Source organism: Myiozetetes cayanensis, unplaced genomic scaffold (genome assembly GCF_022539395.1).
Source record: "Myiozetetes cayanensis isolate MyiCay16 unplaced genomic scaffold, myiCay2020 scf2-11, whole genome shotgun sequence".
Taxonomy (NCBI): domain Eukaryota; kingdom Metazoa; phylum Chordata; class Aves; order Passeriformes; family Tyrannidae; genus Myiozetetes; species Myiozetetes cayanensis.
In genome coordinates, this window is record NW_026087411.1 from 62,252,144 (window position 1) to 62,263,949 (window position 11,806).

Genomic DNA, 11,806 nt, shown 5'->3' on the forward strand with positions numbered 1-11,806 from the left:
GGTCCTCAGGACGTAGGTGGGTTGCCTTTAAGGGCTAACGAGCCCCACCTGCCCGGGAGTGGCCCTGACCGGGAATCGAACCCGGGTCTCCGCGGTGGTAGCGCGGCGCCTTTACCCCCTAGACCACCAGGGGCTCCAAGTAGGCAGAAGAGAAAATGACAGCCCTGCTTGTTTTGATACTGGGCAGGCTCCCTGGGGCTTGAACTGACACCTGGCCAGTGCTGAAGGACCCCCTCCCCGAGGAGCAGGCTGAGGGCAGTGGAGAGCATGGGTTTGGAATGCATCACTCACACCCCCCAGCAGCAGCAGGCATAACCCTGAGGGATGTGGTGCCACACTGCCCTGAGCTGTGGTGCCATGCTGCCAGGAGAGGAATGCAGCCTGTACATTGAAAAGAGCTTTGAAACAAGTTTCTTCTTCCTCCCTCCATCCTGTGCACGCTGAGTCCTGATCTGGAGGCAAAGTCAAGCTGTCCAACCTTACTCTGGTAAAATAAAGAAAAAGCTAAAAAAGCTTGTTCTGCCCATCACCTCTTCTCTCCCACAATCCAGCCTCCCCAAAGCCATTGCAAAGGGAAAGCAGCCACATGCCAAACGGAGTTATTTCTCTGTAAGGATCTTCTCCATCACCTTGTCCTAGCCCAGTCCCTTGAAAGGAAAGCAAGAATATGAAGTTGTGTGCCATAAGGCCAGGGTGTGTGACCCTAGCCTCCTGAAATCCCCTTGCTTGTTGATATTTCCAGCAATCAGGTGAACACTGTCTGACCTGTGGCTCGGGTGGAAAGAAAGATATGTTGGTGTGTCTCCAGAGGCCAGGCAATTCCTCATGGGGCCAGTTTTAATGAATTAATTTAATTAATTATTTCTTCCTTTTATTCCTGGTCATTTACATCATGCAGACCTGGGTGCCCCCAGCTGAAAACAACTTCTGTCAACTCCTAGATGCTGACACGAGGCACTGAGAAGGGTCCAAGCCAAAAGCCCAGATTCCAAACATCCCTGAACTTTGGAGAAGTTCAAATCAGAGCACACATCTTTAGTGAGAAGAGGAAAGCTGTAACATGATCTTAGCCCTGGGCAATAGAGGTAACATTCCAGTGTGGTCTGAAGGTGACTTCCAGAATATGCAGTGTGGAGCGGAGTGGAGCAGGAGAGAGAAAAGCAAGAAGGCATTTTTCATATGTAAAAAAAAAAAAAAGAAGGCACTTTAAGGGGAGCTGGGTGTCTGCTGTCTGTGGTGGGAGGGTGAGAAAAGTTGCTGACAGAGTAAAGGGTGTTAAGAGAGGTGGATGAACTCTGAATGGAACTACGAGTGATACTAAAGAGACCTGAAGGCTGTCAGAGAGGTGCTGTGAAGGAGAAGAAAGACCAAGAATGCATTCAGGGAGAAGTCCATCACAGCACACCTGCATGTCTATGAGATCTTGAGACTACGGATGCATTCAGGATCATACACTCTCTGCAGTGCTCTCTGCCTACCTTTCACATGGATCAATACCCTCCCTAATGCCTCAGGCCCAGTTCTGTTTTCAGGACAAGAAAGCCTTCAGCGAGAAGGGCAGCATTGGGCACTGCCTGTGCCAGTGTGGTAGACAGTGAGCAGCATCAGTCCCTCTGCATGCTGCCAGCATTTCCAGTTAGTGGAGCAGTGTGGAATTTTCCCTCTGGAGCACAAGAAGCTGCATTCTGCTCCCCCAGCTCTCCATCATCTTGGGTCTCAGTTCATCACTTCAGCTTGCAAGAATTAAGGTGGGGCACTAACCATGCCAGGCTGTAGAAGCACAGATGCCTTTTTTATTCCACATCAAAATATGGACTCTTTGATCCTTGCTTCCAGAAAGGCTCCCTGAATGGCCACAGAGAGGCAGCAAACAGCCTAACTGGGTTCCTCTAATGCTAGATCAACAATGCTAGAGTGTGACTAGTCATATCAACCTCTGTACACTGCAGGAGGAGTATTTAGCCTGAATTTAGAGGGCATCAGTCTACAGGATTGGGAAGCCACCCCTATCAGATTACACAGGGTTAAGGTTTAAGGTCAAGGCAGTGCACAGCTTAAGGTGATAGCAGCTCAAGCCTTGCTTGCAGGAGGGTGGCATGACAACCCCAAGTGTGACCGTGCATGGGGTGTGCATGCAAGGGTGACTGTGTGCACACCATGCCCCTCTCATGGGCTGCAGGAATGAACCCCCTGGTGATACCTAACCTCCCTTTTGCAGCTGTTGGTGACTGGTTATATAGCTTTTGTGACATGCCACACCACTGGACATAAAGAGGAAAGGGTTGTTTCCTGGCTCTCACTTCCTCAGTTCACGTATGCTACCACTAATTGACTGACAGTAACATGGAGCTACTCTTGGCTATAGGTGGATCTTACTGAGGTCATACTGGTTGCTGGTAATATAGTTTATTACCCTATGAGCTACTTTGGGATATAGAGTGAGAAGGCCACTTAAAAAGTGCCAAAACAATAATCCAACTCAGGATTTTCCCAGCAAGGTAATATGTTCCACACTTGCTGTGCCTCTAAGAAATAAAGCATCAAAGTTGCGTTGGCTCTGGTGAAATGCTGTAAAGATTTCCAAATACAGTGATGGAAACAGAGGAGTACTGTGCACAAGAGGTGGGTTCCTTTTTGGAGAAAAAGAAGGGCAATGAATTAATTTTTTTCTGAGAGCAACTCTGAAGACAAAAATCCCACCCTACGGAAAGGCACTCATCTGCCAAAGTACTGTGCTTCGGGCAGGCGGGCAGCACAGCAGCGGGGTCATGCCATCTGGCCCATGTTAGGGCTGGAGCTGTACTCTAGGTGAACTCTACTAAATTAGCTGTACATGATGCTGCATTCCCTCCTTTCTCGGAGGATCAAAGTAGCTGGATCCAATCCCAGCTTTCTGCAGATAAGCAGGTCACAGGACTAGTTTGCACCTCTGTGCTGCTTGTAATACACCGTGTTACAGATTCCTCTGGATTTCCTAGTTTGTGCCCATATGCACTAGATACTGCTGGTCACATTTTTTCCCTCTAGTCCTCTGAGCTAATCTAGGGACCTGGGATACTTCTACAGGCTCTTACTTGTCATTACAGACTCTCTGCAGTGCTATATCTGATTACAAACTACTACCACTGTTCTTGCCCACATGCATTTTATGTTTCCTTGTTTTATCTAAAAAGCTCATTTTTTCCTTCAAAAGGCTTCTCCCACCAGCATAGCAGCTTGAGGGCAGGCACAGCAGCTCAGCAGCCTGGCTTGAATTAAACACTTGCTGAATGGTGGGGGGAGAAAGGGAGAAAGACAAGGCTATCTGGTTTGGTAAGCCATGAGGCATCCCTAAGGCCTAAGCAAAATGCATGTGAAGAATAGGAAGGAGAGGTGAGACAGCAATAACTGGAAATCCATTTCACTTGTACAAAAGTGCTGATTAGTTCTTTATCTGCAGGCACACTGAGGGCTTCACAAAGGCACACACAAATTACAGCAATTAGTTACTAGCAGGGTCTGGGAGACTGTCTCCGTAATTCAAATTTCTGATCAAGCAGCAGCAGTAGGTGATTCAAAAACAAACAGGAGAACATGTACATACATATTCTTCTTTAAAAAGATAATGTAGTTCTGCGTCATAGGACTGGGTGATAAATTGATTGTGATTGTAACCGTTCCTGTTTAAGCAACAGATATATATCGACTATGCAAGTAATAGCTCTAAAGCAAGTAATTTTTTTTACCTATGCAGTCTATCTATCAGTAGAAGCAGGCACATGTTGAAACTATGCAAAAATTTATGTCAAATATGGCAAATAGTTTGGGATGAAAAATAGAAGTAAAATTGAGAAAAAATATTTTAAAAATTATTTATTTGAATTTTGAATGATAGTTTGAGACCTGTGTTCCTATTTTAATTAAAAAAAAAAATTAAAAAAAGGCCTGTTTTGTCCAGACTACTCTGTTGATTTGAAGAGAAAGAATCTTTTCCAGTTGTCACACTCAGTATAGTGGCAATTGAGAGCACATGCTCCCAGTGTCCGTCTCCCTGGGACATAAAAATGTTTTAAGCACTGAATGAGGGAGAAAGTTAGACAGAGGCATCCTATGAGCAAAGAAAAAACATGTAAATGCTTTGGATAAAGCATTTAAATATTCTATTTCACCTGTTGAAAATATATCAAGTACAATAATAGAATAGTACTCAATTAGATTTGCACAACTCCAGTGGGATTGGAAGCATCCTGAAGATTTTGGTGTGGGATCCTTCTTTACAATGTGCTTTTAAGTAAATCTGGTACTGGAGCAGTGAACACCAATCCCTAAATAAAAGTGCTTTTCATAATTATTTTGATAGACTATTTTTGACAAGTTTGCTTAATTGAAAATTATTTCCAATGAGTGTGTTTTAAAAGTGACACATTTATATTTTCTTGTTGCGAAAAGCTCCATTCACAAAAATATTTGATATTAAAAATTACTCATGACCTCTTTACCAGAATATTTTTTGGCCAGGAGATTGTTTAACACAAATTGTGAGCGTTGTTCAGCCCGTGTCTGAGCTGTGTTCCTCACAGACAGTGACTGTGGCGTTTTCTGGGCTCTGCTAGGTGGCTGAAAAACACCGGCAAACAAGGGTTTGGAGGCACTGCTTCCCAACATTGATTGCAACTCCCACTTCCATGTTTTGCAGGTCATGAAAAATGTGCTTTTGTTTTTTTTCCCCAGAAATATTGCAGCCAAGAAGCCAACAGAAAGCTTTGCTGAAATGTTTACATGGAGACAGAAAAAAAAAGGAACAGAGTAAAGTTCCAACTCATGCCAACAACCTGTATTTGGTACAGTACAGCCTGTTGCTCACAGCTGCATTCAGAGGTGAAGAAAACATTTTGATGGGTCTAAGGACTCCCTGCACAGGAATGGGCTTCCCACAGGGAGGATGCACAGCACTTCACAGCAGCGAAATACGGGATCATATGGCAGCTGCTTGCTGTAGAAGGTCTTCCCTTTTCACGTGGCAAGTCACAAATTCAAAGCAAAAAGTTGCATAAAATGGAGCTGTAACTCTATACTTAAATCTGTAATTCAGTTATAAATTGAGCACCTTGGCCATCAGCCACAATAAATTAATATGTCTGAAAAAGGGAGTTCATATTTCCACAATGAAAAATTAAAATCCAAGACCAGCCCTTAATTACTTGGGTAATGACCACAAGCAAACTCACAAAAAAACAAATTCAGTTACCTGAAATGCTATTGCTTCATAGTACTTTAGTCTTCTAATTTGGACATTCTTGATGTAAAAACAGGGAAGGGCGAGACCAACATTTTTTCCTCTGTCATCAAACTCAGTTTTGCAGCTTTTGTTGAGCAAAAGGCTTTTTTATTTCAGATTTGTATCTACTTAAACAACTTACCTCATAACATAGCTGCTAAGATCTAAGTTATGAGGGAACAGGAAACTGGAAAAAAAAAAGGAGGGGGGAATAAACTGAAAATAAATTGAAGAAAAAAGGACACTGAAATTGAAAAAAAGCAAACTCAAATAGAAAAATAGCACAAATAAATCTTTGGTCATAGAAAATAAGCTTTGTGAGAAAGAAAGAATTTATCTTTCACCTTTCTGCACGTTTGTGTGGGGTTTTTTTAACTTTTTCATCCAAATGTTCACAAGAGAAAATCAAGTAACAGTGATGACTAACTAACACTCTGGTGTAAAAAAAAAATATATATCTATATAAAAAATCCAAAATAATGATGAAATTGGGGATTTGGAGGGGATTTACACTCGCCCCTGGGAATACCTTGAAAAAAAAATGAAGTGCTTACCAGTAGTGGATTAGAGTCACAATCCACACCAGGGAAGGTAGAAAGCATGAACCAAGGCTGAGGAAAAAGTCTTTATGAAATTAGCAGATCCAAACTTCAGTCAACCAAGTAGAAGACTCTCCTTTCTATCAGTTAATTTAGACAGCCAGTCCTTTCCAGCTCAACAGCCATCTGCACCTCTTTAAGTTGTCATATTTGCTTTGGCTGAAATGTTCACATAGAAAAAAATCCCCAGAACTTTGAGAGAGCAAGAACCTTACTGACAAGTTTTGTAAAAATCAAATCTATTAAAAAAAAAAAAAAAAAAAAAAAAAAGCAGCTAGTAAAAGAAGGCAATAGACGAACATTTTATTGGGGTAGGTTTTATTGTGAATTGTGAATGGCATAGTAACCAGTTTACAAAAGCCAACCAACTACATTAAACAAGACAATTACAAATTTCATGATTTTCAACGATTTTATAATGTGCTTCTTTGTAGCATTAGTTGGAATGATCCACCAAATAACCTAAAAGCAGTGAATATTGTTCATGTGGAATCATCATTCAAACATTGCTGTCATCTTCCTAATGTCTTGAGTCTTTGTATGCATGCTGTGCCACCCTCACATTCAGAGAGCTCTCTGACAGTGATCTCACTCTACTGTTTATGAAAACATTCATTAATGTTACCCTTAGCAGAACAGTTAGAAACTAAATACATATTCTCACAGAGCAGATACACAGCGGCACATAGAAAGGCATATATAAATGACATCTACCAATGCACTTGGTCAAAAATCCTAGCTAAGACACAAATTTCTCAAAAAAGCATGTCTTCTATTTAGATATGTCCACACTACATGCAAACTGATTATAAATTTGCATTAAAACATAAAATATACTAAGACCAAGTGTCCAAATTAAGTCTTTTTCAGAAAAAACCAAAAGTAACTGCCTAAAAATTTACCTGATCTAAAGAATCTTGGTTGAAAAGCTAGGTAAGTTAAAATTAGCATTTTTCTTCACAGTAGAAATTCTGGTTGATATTACAATATTAGATTTCCCATATGAAAAATACAAGATATGAAAAAGCTGCAGTACCTGAGAAGACAATTTGTAATACTGAAAAACACTTGGGAATTTCAATGGTACATGGCTGCAGGTTTTAGCTTTAACATTTTTTGAGGATTTATGATCCTCTTGCAAAGAAACAGTAAAATTGTGGATGTAAAGAATTACTTAATAAAATCCTTGTGTAAATTTTTACATATAACTAAAGAATGTGGAGTCAGCAAAGCAAAAAGTGGAAATGTTAACATCTTTTTAGTTCTAATTTTAATGTATCTTTTTTTTTTTTTTTCTTCCACTTAAAGAGCTGCAGACGGGAAGTTCCTCTCCTTGTAGTGGTGTCATAAAGGGATGATATTTTGTCACTGAAGATGACAAAGAGACGTTGCAGGGTCTCCGTCCCTGGAGAGTCAAAAGCTGTATGGACATGGGTCTGGATCATCTGCCCTCACTGACCCTTCTTGGGCAGGGGGGTTGGACCAGGTGGTCTCCAGAGGTCCCTTCCAACCTCAAACATTCTGAGATTCTGTGGTCTTCACTAACAAGAATGACATGTGATGTTGCAAGAACATATCTACTAATCACAACTCAATACTGTGTATGTGATGTACAATGAAAGGAACGCAAGTATTTTTAACACGAAAAACAAATAGAAATAACTGTGATATTAAATAATATTTGATTATTAAATTCTGATTTCCTAGGAAATGTCTTTCAGCTGAATGCCTTAATCCATTTTAAATGCTGTAAGACTGAAGAAAATTTTCCCTTGCCTGAGTTCTGTAAGTCTTTATTTGATGATGAGCCGACAAAACGAGGGTGATAGCTTACAGCTGTAACCATTGCATTTCATTAATGGTTCATCATGGCATACATGATTTCACATGTAACATGTTACAAAACTGCCATTGCCCGCCCCTACTCTGCTCTGTGTGTTTTATGAGAAAGAAGAACTCTACAACACAAGGATGTAAACTTAGAAAGTTTCTATCTGAATCGTCAGTGGGGCCTTTTCCCTAGACTGAGTCCTCTTGACCAGTGAATCCATATAAGACCAAAAATAACAACATTTGTTTTTCAGTGCATGCCATTTTCCATGCTTTCTCAGGAATGCTCACCCACTGTTGGCTCCTCTAGTCCCATTTCATTCTTTTTACTGGTGAAGAGCCTAAAACAGGAAGAAATGGCTGGACTTTGAATGCGTGGTCATTCGTAATAAATTTTCTGTGCACCGCATATACTCCATCCCTCTGTTTCCTCCTTATCCACCTCCTGGTCAGGATGAATTCTCCAAGAGACCCAAAGTGGATCTCCACAGCTTGTGTGCAATGGCAACCATGTGACTTCACATCAGTGGCTGAGTAAAAGTACAATAATTCCCAGTAAACTGTGCCTAAAAGAAAAAGATTTGCTGATACAAATTTGAGGTGTAACAAAAGTTGCTTCTGTGTTAAGAAATGTTGGGCAGTTTTAAACAAAATATTATCTCGCCCTACCTCTTGGAGACTGTAATAGTTTTCCAGCTCCCCCTTCATAGTGCCCCACAGTTTGCAACTGCATTTGGCAAAAGCTTATCTTCCACACTCTGAATGTGGAAGAGTTTCACTTATCTATCATGTTCATTATTATGTGATTAGGCGGTAGCCACCACGTGTTGTAACTATGATGTGAAATGAGGAATGTGTGAAGATTTACTTCTTACTGTCTAAACGCAGCTTGGAAATATATCTCTACAGGAGTAAACTTGCTTTTCAACTTAAAAAGTGTAACATACAGCTTGCTTCAGAATAGAAGAAAATAAATGTAGCAGGAAATCCCCATGTTGACACACTCAGGTTGGTGCCACTGTTCTGACCTAATCAGAAAAGGAAATGACTTACAACAGACCTACAAGCTGGGGTCAGCAGCCTCTGTGAAGCAGCAGCCAGTGTTTTTAAGGCTTGGGCTCGACTCTCATGATGGCATTCAGTCACTTCTTTAGCACCTCCTCAGGCTCCCAGTTTGTTAGAAATAATAGAGCCAGAGATCAAATTAAGAAGCAAAAGGTTACAGTGGAAACCAAGTCTGGTTTCTTCCTTCCTGCTAAACCACTGATGACAAGACTGCTTTATTCCCTCATGGGTTTCCATGGCTCCTCCAACACCATTCTTCCTGGACAAAAGATCATGCACTCTCATTCGTCATGCTTTGCCTTCTACAACCATTTCATGATCCACTCATCCACCTTCTGATTACAACCATCCATTGCCACAAAAGAAACTGCTCATAACCCCCAGGAGGGCTTGTGGGCTAAGGTAAAACTGCAGGTGGGCAGCATTGCACACATATCTGATTTTGGGAAGGTGGGAGAGAGAAAAAGTGCCCAAGTGGTGGGATGAAAGTATTCCCTCCAGACATATTTGTGTTGTGGAGAGGAGAGACACACTTCAGCCTCATCACAGGGTTCTCTGGCCCACTGCCTGTCTGTGTTGATGGGAGACCAGGACCTGGGGAATGCTGCTGTGCTCTCTGGCAAGCCATTGCTGTGCCCCATGGGAATGCTAGTTCCTGCTTAGGGTATGGCAGGATGCCAGAGCCTCAGTGAAACCATATAAAGGTTGTTTCCAAACTAAATGATTCTATTATTCTATACGGAGACAGTAACACACCAAACTGAGTTGTCTGAGAGAAGAAGCAAGACTTGCATGGCTTTGCCATGGTCCATGTCCCTCACAGGCTGGTTCAGAGACAGAGACTGATTTAAGAAGTGGTATCAGGGACTATGAAAACCCTCACATTTCCAGCTGTCAAAGCTCATTAGGATTTTACCTACATGCCTTCTCCCAGCAATAGCAGCTCAGCAGCATAGTGCCCCAAGACACAGTATCAGTCCCAAAAACTGCTGAGGGCTGGGTGCCCCCTGGGCCAACCAACCCCCTCACAGCTACATAAAAGATGTGAGTCCTCCCCAGAACTTATCTGTAAGTTTTCTTTAGAGTCTTCTCACCTGAAAAGTACAGTAATATTAAATTGTATATGCCTTTTTTTTTTTTTTTTTTTTTTCCCAAACAAACAAAGTCTCCAAGCCTGACAGGCAAGGACAGGGATGGGATTAGGCAAACATCCCATACAGACAGTTCCTCTTTCTGTCTGTCAGCTTGTAAGTGCTTTCTCTTCTGGAACTATACAGTACTAACTGAGCCGGAAACAGCTATTTAAAAAGTGATTATAGTGTGACATTTTTGTTTGACCTAACATCAAGCCATGTGCAGCTTAAATGTCAGCAAAGCTATTTACTATAGGGACAGACAGGCCCTAGCATGCTTACATTTACCCAGCGTCTTAAAAGTGATTGCTGTCTCCACTCATTGCACATGAATGACACCAAAGCCAAGACGTAAAGTATAGTGCTCCGTGAGATGTGATGATTGACTAATGTGCTGGGTGGCACAATGCATTCAGCAAGAGGCTCCCAGGGAGGAAGGCAAAATAATGGATAATTAAAGTCAATCTCAGGTTAGAAAGCAGGGGCCCATGCAAAAGATTCCCTTGGATTAGCAAGAACATGCCAATAACTGGTGTGTTTTGTCCAAGGATGTCTGAAAAGCTCAAATATTTGGACAAAAGTAGCAAAGCAGATTTTTTTTGTTAGTGTAGGAGCTGCACCGTTCGCATGAGAGAGGAGGGAGTGCAGCCCCCGGCTGTGGCCAGTGGCCCTGCCCTTAGAAGACCCCTTGAAGCCCCTGCAGAGAAGAGCTGTGGCCTCAGGGCCCGCTCTCTCCCCCCACTCTGGGGCTGGCAGGGCACAAATCAGGTCGCCCAGCTGCGGCTGCCAGGCAGGGTGACAGAGGGGAAGGGAGGCTCCAGGGCCGTGTCACCAGCCATCAAAATAATAGCCGAGCAGTGGGGGAGCATGAGGCCAATGCCGCTAATTACGTGCATCTCTGCCTGTGTGAGAACCGACAGGAGTGAAGCGGTTTCAGACGCCACAAGGATGCATAAGCACGTACAGCTATAAAGTAATAGAGTCAGGTAGTACCAGGAGTCGTCTCTGGAAGACAATGAACTCCTTTGCAACGGATGGAGATAAGTGCGCTTGTAGGTCCTTAAAGGGACTAGAGGCATATATTTGGACAGCGTTCCAGTCTGACCTTCTTCTCAGAGCCTAAAATAACAAACAAATCAGTGTGCCTTTATTTTGAGAAAACGTTGCTCACAGTAATAAGGGTGGGTGGGGGCACTCAAAAGGAAGCAGAGCTGTGATAAAACTTCCATTTTGTTCTTTCTTGCATGTCAGAAAAAAATGTACATTATAATTCAGAGTGCCTTTCAGGGTTTATTTTTCTTTACATTGTTACATGCCCGATCACATCTGATTTTGGAAACTAAGCAGAGTCTGACTTGGCTGACATTTGGGAGACTGCTGAAAATTCAGGAGACTGAGCAGGATCTGTGTGCTCATTATATGAATGTGCAATGCCTAAAAGCATGATGGGGGGAATAACTAGAATATTCACAGCTTTTCTATATCTTAAAATACTGCTTTTTCCGCATCTAGCAACTGAAAAAACACTATGACTGAAAATAACATCATGAATATTAAATGAGCATTTTTTCCAAATAATAAAAATGCACTTTATCTGAACACTGGTTAATACTTTCCAAAAAGCACAGAAAAGCCCTTTGAGCAAACTGATCATCAGGTATTAGAGATACTGTCTGCTTGCTATTTACTTTACTAAGTGCTGACATGCAGGGGACTGTTAAAATCCCTTCAAAAAACTCATTTAAGTGCAATATGTATGTGCAATAAACAGTATAAACAGTATAAATTTTTTAGCAGAAAAGATATGAGAAGTAGCCAGAGGATTTTTTACACATGGTATTTACTCTTTTCTGGTGTTTTCAGTGACAAAGGGCTTAATTATAAAAAAGCTCCTTCATTCTTACTTTACCTTAGAAAATTTC

General features: G+C 41.8%; 1 non-coding gene across 1 annotated transcript; it reads right to left on the reverse strand.

Moving 5' to 3' along the window:
- Positions 1-60: 60 nt before the first annotated feature.
- On the reverse strand, positions 61-134 carry TRNAG-ACC (transfer RNA glycine (anticodon ACC)). The gene has a single exon. It is a non-coding gene; the product is annotated as a tRNA-Gly (tRNA).
- Positions 135-11,806: the final 11,672 nt, after the last annotated feature.